This window comes from Lacerta agilis, chromosome 10, assembly GCF_009819535.1.
Source record: "Lacerta agilis isolate rLacAgi1 chromosome 10, rLacAgi1.pri, whole genome shotgun sequence".
In the NCBI taxonomy this organism is placed as follows: domain Eukaryota; kingdom Metazoa; phylum Chordata; class Lepidosauria; order Squamata; family Lacertidae; genus Lacerta; species Lacerta agilis.
In genome coordinates, this window is record NC_046321.1 from 34945636 (window position 1) to 34959106 (window position 13471).

Genomic DNA, 13471 nt, shown 5'->3' on the forward strand with positions numbered 1-13471 from the left:
ACAGGTCCGGTTTCCTACGTGCTTCTTGTTTTTGTAGTTATTGCCTATATATATATAACATTTTTTAAATACGTTGGCATTCGTCTTGGCAACCCTTTTTTTATTTGTGCGTGGGTTTTAGTTGCTAAGCAGGTCAGCTGCTAGGAGGAAAAGGTGCTTTTCTGATAACACTGAAGACAGCTGCTTTATGTAAACAGTTTGCATCTTCGGTGAGCCAACGCTTGCTCTGAAACCTTATTTATTTGAAACAGCTTGAAAGAGTGCAAATATGTGGTTGCACTTAAGCAGAACACATAACCCCTTTTGGAAAAAAGTAGTAATTGAAAGTACATTGACAGTGGTTTCCTGTGACTGAAATACTATTTTGTTTTGCAGCTTCCTTTTTTTGCGCATGAAAGACTTGCAGATGCAGCTCTGCTTGATCTAGCATGCTTATGCTTTTCTCTCTGCTTTTTAACCAGGCTTTGGAACCTGAAGCATTTGGTTGCCTTCATGATGTCAGTTCTGGCAGTCATGGAAGCAATATAGGTCTCATCTTTAGTCAGGTTGGCTGCTTGCACACAGTGGCTGCTACACCTGCTGCAGGAGGCTTATTTGTGATACTGAATTTGGAGCAGGCCCTGTGTGATGGCTAACATTCTGAATCCTTTTAAGGCTTGGGTGACTTCGTTCATGACCCTTGTTAAGAGCTTTTGCATAACTCGTAGAGCTGACCCTCACTTGGTGTCTCTCGCAGCTTGAGTAAACATTCCTCTTGACTACAGATCTTACTAGCAGCATTTTAAAAAACCAGTAGAAAGGCATTTGCATTTAAAACAAACAGCTTTTGATACTGTCAAACTGTGTGGTGTATAGTTGCACAGAACCTAGTCAACCACAGGAAAAGCTCATCTGTTATGCTGAAGAGTGGTGTCACCACTATAAAACTGACTTTTGGACCAAACATTAGCAGAATAGTATAATTCAAATACAGCTTCTAACCTGCAAAGTTTGTTGCCGTGCAGTCTTAAATTGATCATTCTCACAGGAACACTGAGAGGTAGACTGCTGTTAACTTCTCTCAGATGCAGAAATTCATTCGGAGGAAGCTTATTAACACAAGGTGACCCAGTGACTTCAGAGCTGAGGGAAAGTGTGAAATTAAGTTGTGCAGGGATAGGTAACATGGAGCCCTCCAGGTGTTGTTAGGCTATGACTCCCATAAACCACAGCTGGCATAAGTTTTACTTGGCCAGATGACTATACATGCATAAATCTTTAAACGAGTACAATAGCTCTAAAGGAAAAGTCATACCGGTACTTTATTTCTAGGTGATGGGCATATATATGGCAGCAGGCCTAGCCTTAGAGGTTCTGATTTTCTCACATAGGAGAGTGTTCTAAGGTGACACCAACTGTAGTTTTTATATATCTGCTTATAGTAAAAAATAAATAGGTGACTGATAAATTGGACCTTGTTTTCAGATCAAATAAAAACCCTTTGATCAATTGGCTAATCAAACATGGCAGTCCTAATAACAATCTATAATTCAGTGATGATCTACCCCCTAGTTGTTTCTTGATTGACTTCAGAGTCAGTTTAAGGGTGCAATCCTATATACACTTAACCTGGGAGTGAGTTGCATTATATTCTGTGCAGATGTGTACAGGATTGAACTGCATATGTTTTTGGCAGAATAAATAAAGCATCCTGTTATGCTTTTGAAGCCATTGCTGCTCTAGCTCAGTCTAGGTGAGACAGTTGCTTGTTTTGCTGCCTCTTAAACATAAGAGACAATATTTGGTTTTTTTAAAAGAAAAAATGGATCAGTATTTAGTTTCTAAATGGTAGCCTTTAAAGCAGAATTGGGTGTCCTCCATATGTTGTTAGAGCCCAACGATATAGATATCAAGACATAATCAAATTTTATTGTTTTTCAGTATCAATAAAAACTCCACAGATAAAGAAAAAGAATAAAACCCAACTGCTATCTGCTTCGTCCAGCATGTGCAATGTTCAGAAATGATAAGTTTTGTAGGGCCTTAAAGTATTAGAACGCTCATTCCACCTAACATCTGTTTGGAAAATGATATTAAATATGTCTTTGTGTGGCAGCAGTGGATATTTAGACCACAGAATGTTAGATGACCCAGTCTTACCAGACTTTGCATGGCTAGAGGACAAATTATGATACTTATGAAATGTCCATTATGAAGGGAGGTGACCTTCCTTAGCCACTCTCAGCTAAAAGCTGTGGTCAAGTTTTTTTTCCACTGCTAAAACTTCAGTAATAGCCTATCCTTTCTCATAAACACAGGTAACTGCCAGAAACAAGTCAGTTTTAGCATCTGTATCTTTGGATGTGTAATACGTCTCTTGCCAACTGAGACTTCCTGGCAGTTGAGGTAACTAAGAGGCCTGCTGTTTCTGATGCCAGTGCTCAAAATGGTGACTCACCTCTTCAAACGAGAGTTGGGCTTAGAAACGGTTTGAAAGTAAAAGGCATTTTTTTTTTAGTTTCGTTTACAAAACACTCGCTTTAGTTTATCAGTCTTTGAAATACACTGCCTGCTTTTGTTTTCTTTTGATCTGAGCCCTAAATTTTAGGGTTCTAGTGAAAGTCTCTCTATGTGTTCAGCTCAGCCTACTCTGATTTTGGTCTTGAGGGAGTTTTTTTTCCTCCCTGACCCCCCTTTATGGCCAAACAGCTTGCGTAGAAAATGAGGCTTAATGCATGTGGAAGGACAAGTAGTCACCGTAAGTGATTGAGAATTCATTTGATAGCATGGAATATGTATCTTGATTTGTAATCTCTGGAAACTGATCCAGCAGTTGCTCTTTATCCGGAATGAATTAATCCTGAATAATAAGCATTTAGAGTTTTTATAAATGCCCTCTTGACAGCACACAAAATAATATTTTATCTAAATAATACCTTTCAAATCTGTGGTGTGTGAACTATTCCTTTTTTATGTATTTTATGGGACGCGGGTGGCGCTGTGGGTTAAACCACAGAGCCTAGGGCTTACTGATCAGAAGGTTGGCGGTTCGAATCCCCGCAACGGGATGAGCTCCCGTTGCTCGGTCCCTGCTCCTGCCAACCTAGCAGTTTGAAAGCACGTCAAAGTGCAAGTAGATAAATAGGTACCGCTCTGGCGGGAAGGTAAACGGCATTTCTGTGCACTGCTCTGGTTCTCCAGACGCAGCTTAGTCATGCTGGCCACATGACCCGGAAGCTGTACGCCAGCTCCCTTGGCCAGTAAAGCGAGATGAGTGTCGCAACCCCAGAGTCGGACACGACTGGACCTAATGGTCAGGGGTCCCTTTACCTTAACGATGTATTTTATATAGAAGTAACTGGGAGATTAGCTCCTCCATATTCACGCAATTGTGAAAGTGAATGTGAATCCTGAGGAACGACGTCACCATGTAGTGACTAGTTCATTCCAAAAAAATAGTTGTTGGCCTTTCTGGACACAGCAGGAACAACTGTACATTGACCATTTCCCCAGGTCTGCCGTCCACAGTCGTTTGTTTGCTTTGTAGGACTTTTGTTCACTCATCATTCCTGCAGTTCATAGTTGCAGGTTATTTGGTGTATAAAACTTGGCCTCTAATGAACTGGCAATGTTATCGACGCAGCATGAATAACTTATCAGAACTACCAGAGTTGGTAATGAGGAATTAATAGGAACTCTATGAAGAAAGTACCGTGTTTCCTGACTGTTCCACTCCCACAAATGTGATACTTCATAAAAACATCAAGGCAGAAGGGCAAGACTTGCAAAATCAATGAAATGGACAAGCATACAAATGGGTTCTAGGTGAATTCTCTCTTTGCCGTGGTTTCTTGAAACTAATCAAATTTCCACTTTATGTCACTCTCTTAGGACGCTAGGGAAAAGTTTAAAAGCATGTTAAGTGCACAGTTAAGAGTTTGTGATTTACAAAAATAGATTGTAGGCATAAATAGCCAGACCAAAAGCAATAGGAAATTGCTATTTATTAATGTTTTAACTTGTGACAGAAGGTTTTTTTGTTTTTTGTTTTTGTTTTGTTATACCTACATTCCAGGGTGGTAGCAAGGTTGTGTGAGAAGTAGGATATTAAACTAGCAGCTTTAAAATATTATTTATTTATTTATTTTATGAATTGCTTCCCGTAAAACATCCCAAAGCGATTTGACAATTAAAATGTCAACAATAAAAACACACATAAAAACAATTTGAAGTCCAATACAGATACAAACATTGGATTTATACCCTAATTAGTAATGTAGCAACCACACTGTATACACGGGATCTTGGGGCGCTTGGGTGCAAGGTGACTTTCACAGCCAATAAGGTCAGATACTGTTTAGTGTAGTAGAAACAGCTTGCTTTGTTAGCTATGGAAACAGAGAGCAAGCTGCAACTGCACACATATAAACAGTTACCCATTGCTAGACCTCTGTTCAGGCAGACCCATCTGCTCAAAACATACAGTTGGAAAATGTCTGCATGGAATGCTCTTAAATTTAGGACAAAGCTAATTTGGCTTTGGATTGTGCTCATTGCATCTTAACAGATTTTAGTTCCAGTGCTACTATCTTCCTCGGGCCCAGCCCACACATAAGGTGACTGCCTCAGGCGGCAGGATCCACATGGGCAGCAGATCTTGATAGAGAGCTTTATTCAAGGCTGGCCCACCAATGAGGCAAGGTGAGGTGACTGCCTCAGGTGGCAGGATTCATCAGGACAGCAGATCCCAATGTCAATCTTTCTTCCCCCTCCCCTTGTTCCTGATGTAGCTCTTCCCTGGCAGGGAGGGGGTGTTATTATGAATGGTTTTGAATGGTTTATGTCTAGTGGGCACAGTCCAAGAACTGTCTGAGGCATGCACTATTGCTGGTAAAGCAAGTCAGGTATATTGTATCTGGCTTCTCATATCATTGGTCAAATATAATATCTAGACAAAAATAAGTTTAAGGGAGATGTTGAAGTTTTAAGCAGCTTATTTCTGTGCAGTAGCTTCTTGGGTTCTTGTTAATCATGGCTCTCTTTTGGGTGCATAGATGTCTTTAAAAAATAGTTGTTCCTCTTCCTGTGGAACTCTGAACGCAAGTAAGAATAGTGCATCTGTGACATTATACCATTGCACATGCATTAGATCAGGGGTCGGCAAGGTTTATCTCCCCCCCCTCCAAATAATATTTATTCTTTTTCAAAATAAACATACAAAAATATAACATACAAAAACATAAAAAACATAAAAATATTCTTTTTTCTCCTCTAACTTTAACAGTGTTAGCTGACTTCCCTCGGTCCTTCCCATCTGATTTTCATTGTTAAATCATCATTAGCAGTTTGGTAATAATAATTACAATTTAGCTATTATTGACCTATATTATTACTTAACCATAAAAAACAAAACAAAAGTTGTATACTAAAGTCAACCTTCATGCTGTAAGTCTATAACTCCTCCTCTACGAGTCCATAGTTCTATATATTGCAATACTTTTTCAAATAAGCTTTGAATTTCTTCCAATCTTCTTCCACCGCATCTTCTGTCTGATTGCGCAGTCTCCCCGTTAGTTCATCAAGTTCCATAAAGTCCATCATCTTCATTTGCCATGCATCTATGGTTGGTATCTCATGTGTCTTCCAGTTTTTGGCAAGAAGTAGTCTAGCAGCTGTTGTGGCATACAAAAAGAATGTAATGTCCTTTTTTGGGATTTTTCCTCCAATAATTCCAAGTAAAAAGGCTTCTGGTTTTTTTAGCAAATGTGTTTTTCAACACCTTTTTCATTACATTATAAATCTTTTCCCAGTAGTTTTTTTACTTGTGAGTCCCCACGCCGGTTTAGCGCAGTGTGCGAGCAGGCGGCTCAGTTTGGGGGCAGCTCATGGGCTGGTCAAACGACCTCTGCGGGCCGCTTCCGGCCCTTGGGCCTTAGTTTGCAGACCCCTGCATTAGATTTTTGACTTTGCAGAATCAGCAAGACATATGGGTTTAGGTATAGTGTATGGGCAACCATCACACATTCAATAGGTATTCCTTGCCAGTGTTTGAATTAGGCCTCAGCAAGTGAACAGCAGGGCATTTTATAAAAGGTGAACTTCAGCAGCAGTATAAGGTTGGGACATTGTGTGTGCTTGTTCACAGTGAAAGAAAGTTCTGTCTTCTAGTAATCATCCACTTGACCTCTAATCCTTCAACTTGTTTGTGTACCCTTTTACAGGTATTTGTCTTTCTGTTTGGGTCATGGCTTTTCTTAACACTTTTTCCTCTCAAATGTCAGCATTTGACTTGTCGTCTCAGCTTGTTTGACGTTTCTTTCAAGCAGCCTAGAATCTGAATTGTTTTATTCTTATGATGCTCTGTTTTTATTATAATATTGAATCAAAGCAATTATTTATAGTGTACTTACTATAGATAATACTTTACATTCATCCAGTTCATCCGGGGAAATGGGCAACTATTATTTCCCAGTTTGCATAATGGCAACAGAACAGAATATGATGAGTGTGAGTTTGTGGCTCAGCAGAGATTTGTACTTCGATGTATTTACAACTTCTATCACAATCCTTCACAGGTTCTTGACAAGTTGGTAATAAAATGGGCATTTGTACTACATCGTATTTTAACTTGGTTTGCACTTGTCCTTTCTGACTGGTCATGGAAATAGTTTTACCACAAACTCAGATAATTAAATATGTTTGTTAAAATGCTTTTGTTCTGTCTTCCCACCAATAACAGAAAGTCTAAGGTAGCTAACAACAAATCAGTAATAAAGTACTTCAAGATAAGAATACAAAATAGAATGCCAAGCAATAAAAACAAACAATCATAAAGTGATAGCTCATAGGACAATTCAGTTGCCATGTAACTTGAATTCGTGTTGCAATGGCAGTGTTTTAGTCAGGCATCTGAAGATGGGTAGGGGAGAAGTGACAAACCCTCCTGGGTTAGGGAGTTCCACAGCTTGGCTCTACCACCAAGAAGGCCCTGCCAAACATATCAGCTCAACACACCTTAGTTCACAAGGGGGGGGGGCAGATACAGAGCAGGAACTCAGTTGAAGGGGAATGGAAGGTTCCTGTGCAAGGAGTCACTTCTTAAGATACTGTGCATAGCACTTTAAAGAGTACAAGATCCCGGGTTCCTGCCCTGAGGACCTTACAGTCTATAATTTGAGACAGGAAACCACAGAGGCACAGGATGGAAGCTGAAGGGGGATCAATAGGAGAAGAAAATATTGTTTACTTTATTATTATAGTTGGATCACACCTTTCTACAAGAAGCTTAAGGTGCCATCCACGTTTCTCTCCCTATTTCATCCTTACAACAACCTTTTTAAGGCAGGTTGGACTGAGAGATGGTGATTGGCTCAAAGTTACTCAGTGAGCTTCATGGCTGAGTATTTGATCCCTGGTGTCCCAGATCCTAGTCCAACATTCTAGCACTACACCATATTGGCTTTAAGTTAAATATACAAAGACTAGATTTGGTAAGTAGGGCCTGGGAAACTACTATTGCAATGTGTTCTGTGTCCATAGGGCTGTCTTTAAAGTGTTTGGAAGCTTCAACTGAAGCAGAAATATTACCACCAGATTGCTGATAGGAATTGATTGACCAATACCAGACTAATACGCCTCAGTCAATCTGCACTGGTTCCCTGCTCAGTTTAAGGTGCTAGGTCTTACCTTTAAATATCTAATCCGCTTGGGACTTGGGTACCTTAAGGATGCCCTCCTTTATGCTCTCTAGGTACAATATCTGAGATCCTTCTCCGTGTGCTTCCACAGTCTGGGGCCAATGATGTCATCTTGCATTGGCAGCAGCCTTAAGGATTCACATTTACAGGGAGGCCCATTAGCCCCAACTTTGGGTGTTTTCATGAATCAGGCAGCAACCTGGCTTTAAGAAGGCTCTTTTGGATCCAGCTAATCTATATTTCCTGGTTTTCTGCTGATTGAAATAGCGACTAGTCTCCCTTGCATTATTGATTACTGCTGCTTTATTCTGCTAGCTGCTGCCAGTTTATTTCTTTGTAGTTTGATATTTGCTATTGCTATGATTTGTTACAAGCTGCCTCGAGAGAGCGAGAATGTGTGTTAGTAGTTCTTTTTAAGGAACAGGCAACGTGTAAGTTTAGAAACAAGACAGAATATTTCAGAAATGGAAACCATCAAGGGCATGGAAACTTCATTATGGTACTGGCATAGGTAGATGGGCTCAAGAAGGCACTGGCTTGGTACTTCACAGTCCAACTTAGTGCTGTGCCGAAGTCTGTCTTCCAGTTTCTCAAAAGTGTTCTTCCTCTCCTGGAGAGGTGTTTGTTTTTCTGTGTTTGAGAACCGTTTTACAGTTGCTGTCATTGCAGGGTTGTGAGCTTACCATGATGGCTGCAAGGTGGCCAAAAGCAATGCATGCATTTTTCTTCCCAGTAAACATTTCTGCAGCAATCTACAGCCCCCCCCCCCCGACTTGCTCACTCTTCCTCATCTAAAAAGGCCCCATAAATTTTCAGTTCAGTAGTAGCACTAGTCCAAGTAGCCATGCATTGCCCACGGAGATTGATCTGATTTGTAAGAGGAGGTTCAAGAACTACAGATCAAGGTGGTGCAAACTTGGGGGGTTTCCTCTAATTCTGTGAAAGCTAATCACAAATACTGCTGGCAAAATGTGTGTCCTGGCTCTCAGGTATTTATGGGTCTCAAGTGCCTAAACTGGAAATTGAGAGTTGTATCCAATATTTGTCCTAGTCAGAGTAGACACATTCAAATTAATGGACATAAAAGGGTTGTGTCCATTATTTTCAATGGGTCTACTGTGCTGGGACAAGCATTGAACACAACCTTGAGGTATGGAAGAATCAGTGCTACTGTCCATGGATCCGTGGTCTCAAATGTTTTTTTCAAGGCTACTACACTACTCTGATTATTTTCTTCAAAAGAGTCCCTTATTACAGATGAATGCCTTCAAATTCTTTTTATCTACACAGGTCTTTCAGGAATATTTTAGAAGGTCTGTCAGTCTTCGTAATATGTTTGTGGAACTCTTCCTACAGCTTAATCTTTTTTTTTTTTTAATTTTATTAAAGGCAACAGTCATCCCAGATGTCAATTGGTGCCTGGAATTTAATAGGTGTTAATGAAAACAAATGCTTATGAAAGTCCAAGTAGAGTCTGCTCCCTCACATCATTAACTTTCTCTCCCTTGTAATGCAGCTGTTTCCTCAGCTCCCTTTGGAGGTAAACATTCTATTTAAAAGGGGAAGGGTGCAAAGCACATTTGATCTATGTGGAGGAGGAAAAACAGTAAGTGCTCTGGGTAAATTTCAAGGAATTATTATTATTATTACTATACAAAACTAAACCTCAAAGACAACCATCAAAATGTTTCTGTTTTAAAAAGATAAAGTAAAAATACAGTTGCATAATATGGCTAATATTTGTTACCTTTATACTTGCCACTTTTTGTTTAGCCATGTCGTCTGCCCTTATCTGTCCCTGTTTCTTGGGATGGTTTCTGCTGTGGTATCACAGCTGTCCTGTAAAGCTGTCCCTTTTCCCAATAAACATTCAGTCATTTCAAGGCTGGCCTCAACGAATAGCAGTATGGGCAGCTGCCTTGGGTTTCAGAATTCAGGTGACACATGGCTGCTCTGCAAAGTTCTCTCTCGCCTTAAAAACTCAGAAACTTGGAATAAGCCACAATATTCCCCTCCCTCAAAGGACAATTAGCATACCGTTTTTGTATGTTTCATATGTCACTTTTAGAAATAATTATTACAATTTAAATAGAGCTACAGTTTATCTAGTTGATGGGCAAGTTCAAGGTCCTAGCTGCTCTCCTTTCTTATGGTTCTTTAAGCTGGCTTTAGGTTGGACAGCCTTTTAAAATAAAATAAAAAGGTAGCCAAGCAAGTTCCACAGATGGAAGAGGAGGCCCACTAGATGTTATGTTTCCCAAAGCACACCCCCCCCCCAAAAACCTGGAGCCTGCTCTGAATATAAGTTTTCCCCACAGACCTTTATTTTACTTCTCCTCAAATGATGTCAGATGCAGCTTTATGTGGGATCTGAAAAGCTGAGAAACACAAACATTTATAACTTCATGTTCCAGTTTAACCCATGTAAACTGTGCTAAGCAACAGATTTTAGCTGTTCCCCACAGAGCTACCAATCTTGGCAGTTAATTCAGCCATCAGTAAATGAGTCATGGCAGTTGTACAAGGAAGGGGCTCCATCTTGTTGCCAGATTCTCTGTTTGGGGACTACAGGTGCAGGTGAGCACTTATTTATTTATTTATTTATTATTCGAAAAGCCCATCTGAAGGAAGGAAATGGAAGAAAGCTGTATGTTGTAAATGTAGGGCATTACTGTTTCCAGCTTGGGCTGCTATTCAATTCAAAACTTTCAAAACAGATGCTTAGAGCGCTACAAACTAATTAATAACTCAAGGGAAGCAGAAACGAGTTTTTTTAAATGAATATACAATTCTGTATAATAACACATATTGTGTACTCAATGCCATCATTTTAACAGATGCAATACAGATGCAATTTGTGGAGGCCACCTATGCAAGTCTTACTGATGATGTGCAGTTGTGACAGCACTAATTAGCTTCACTCATTTCACACACATGCTGAAACTTTTTTGATACAGCTATTAAGAATTCTCCTGGGTGGGGGTCAGACATTTGTCAGGACTCTACCATGAGTTCCTCTTGCCAATTTATCAGTGAGTGCACATATCAGGGCTGGGGATTTCCCATACACACAATATTAAAAAGAATTTTGTTTTCTACAAGCAAATATTTAACAAATGTGTAAAATAAGAGGTGCTACTTGGAAGCAAGCTTGCTGTAGCTGTGGAAGCTCCTCCTAATTTTAGATGTTTTGAGACTGGATTTGATTAAGCATTGAAAATGGAAAACACTAGGTACATTATTAAGTGCATTGCCATTGTCATCATCATCTTTACGTGCTTTTGGGGGAAATGAGGAAAAGCAGAACGATCATCTCGGATGCAAGGACCCCACAAGAACTTGGAGATATTTCAAAAATGGCTGGATGCATCATCTTCATAAATACTGAAATTTCAGATGTGGACACTTGTAACAATTGTGTGTGAGCAGTGGATATATGTTTTAATATTCCCCTGGGTTCTTGTGCAGCTTGATTCTCTCTTAAGAGATGTGGGAGCAAACTAACCTTGTCCCCGTACTCACGGTGTCTGTATTAAACAGGGCTGCTATGATATCTTGATCCATCTACAGTTACCGGTACCTGGGTTGAGATCCTGTTGCTGTGGAATAAGCAACGAACTGGAATAAGGCAAAACATTTCCTGCAGCAAGTGCCTCTTAAGACTGTTTTCCATTTAGTGATGCCAACCAAATTATACAGGCCCTTTCTCTTGTGTTTATCATACATGTGATCTGATTGACCTCTCGCTAGCCAGTTCCAGCCTTAGTGTGTGTGTTTGTTTGCTCTGGTCTGTGCTGGACTTTCACAAGAGCTGCTCAGTTCGCTTTTCTTCAGCTTGTTTTTTAGGCTTTGTATCTGATTTCAGTTGCAGTTGCACAATAATTAAGCTACCAAGCTTGCTTATGAACTAAGGAGTGACTGTTACATTTCCTTCTCATGCCTTCTCGTTGCTGTTTCACAGAGCTCTTTCAATGTTGAGATGTGAGGCAATGGTTTCTTTTCCTGCCCTGTCTCAAATCAATCTCAGTTTCTCATGGTACTTCACAAATGCTGTTCTATTTGCTTGATCCAAAATGCAGGCATTAAACAGCAACAAATAACACACTTTTAAAAAAATGTATTAAATTTAATTCCTCTGAAGTGCCTCTTATTGCTGCTTTTCTAGTTCATGGGTGAGATTTTTTCTTTAGCTGGATAGTAGAGGAGAATAAGTTTGCAAAAGAAAAAATGCTAAAACTAATTAGGCTGGCCCCTTAATGTATGCCCCAAAAAGACAGCTATATTTTACATAGCATTTGTTCAGATGCAAATTTAGAAACAATCACTATGACTTAAATAGAAATACACAGCATTTGGAGAAGATGTGAATGGATGACCTGAGTGCCTGTTCAGTTTGCTATTCAGATGCTAGTTGTTGATAAGCAAGTTCAAGGCCCCTGCTAGTCTCCCATGTTAGGAATTTGAACCAGGCAGCCATTCAGATAGAGACCTGTCCTTAGTAACATAGGCCATATGGACATCCTAGAAGTAATCCTACCTCCAAGATGGCAGCATCACTTTCTCAAGGATATAAGTAGCTGCCATATTGAATTGCATCTATGGCCGCTCAAATCCACAACAATGTGAGCTCTGGGAAGGCTTGCCTTAGCCTTGCTACATGAGATTTTAAACTGGGAGTGCCGGGAAGTAAACTTGGCGTTAGAAGCATGAAAGTCAGATCAACCACAGATTTAGAAAGCACTACATAAAAACGTAGAGTTGTGAGTACTTTTAAAACGTCTAAATCGCCATTCTCTGTGGTCACTTAAACACTAGGGCCAATTAAATTGACAATTACTGTGAATGATCATATTTAGAGGTTCCTCTTACCACTGCTTACCAGAACTGTAATTCCCAGGACCCTTAACAAACTACAGTTCTCAGGATTGGGTGGGGGAGGACAAGCCATGACTGTTAATGTAGCATAAGAGTGATTTAAATGTATAATATGGATGTAATATATGCTGTCCTGATTTACAATGGTAGTTCATGTTACCTATGGCTATTTTAAACCAACTTAAACTTAATTATGACAGATTTAAACAAGTCAGCTTCATAAAATTATGGTTTGAAGTTGACTTGCTTGAAACAAACTATAGTTAAGATAAACCATGGTTTGTTTGCTAGTTCCAGAGGACATGACAAGGTTTTGTTGAGCAAAATTGGAATTAAAAGCTTCCAAACTGCTCCTTGTGACTGTACTGAAGGAAAGGGAAGCAGGGAGTGTGTGAATCTTAAAGTTCACTCCAGCACACATGGACATGGTCATTATCTTTTAAGGAGACACTTTCCTAAGTAGTACCTCACTCAGAAGTTGGACTCCCCAATGCAGTACTCATCATGGGTACCACCAGTGTGGCTGCCAGTACCTCTCATTACATCTCAGCAAATATCCCCTCAAAAATCTATGGTGTATGAGATATTATTTCTGTCTCTTTCTCTGTTCTTGTTTACACTGGCTGAGCCTCTTCCACACTCAATATGCCTCCTTAAACATGCCCACATTTCATTGACTGTTCTCCCTTCAATTCTGAACAGAGGAGGGGTACAAAGAGCTTTTTCGTGAGTGAGCATTCTTCCATGGGAGGGGGATGACTGATGGGGGAACATGCCCACACCATTTTGTGGCCCTGCCTCTTTTTGCTGTTTTAGATGTGGCAGTCATTTTATGTTGTCTCCACCCCCATGGCAGCCATTTTGTGATTGTCACCCAGGGCACTTTCTCAAATTCCAAATGTGTCCACTGGGCCAAAAGC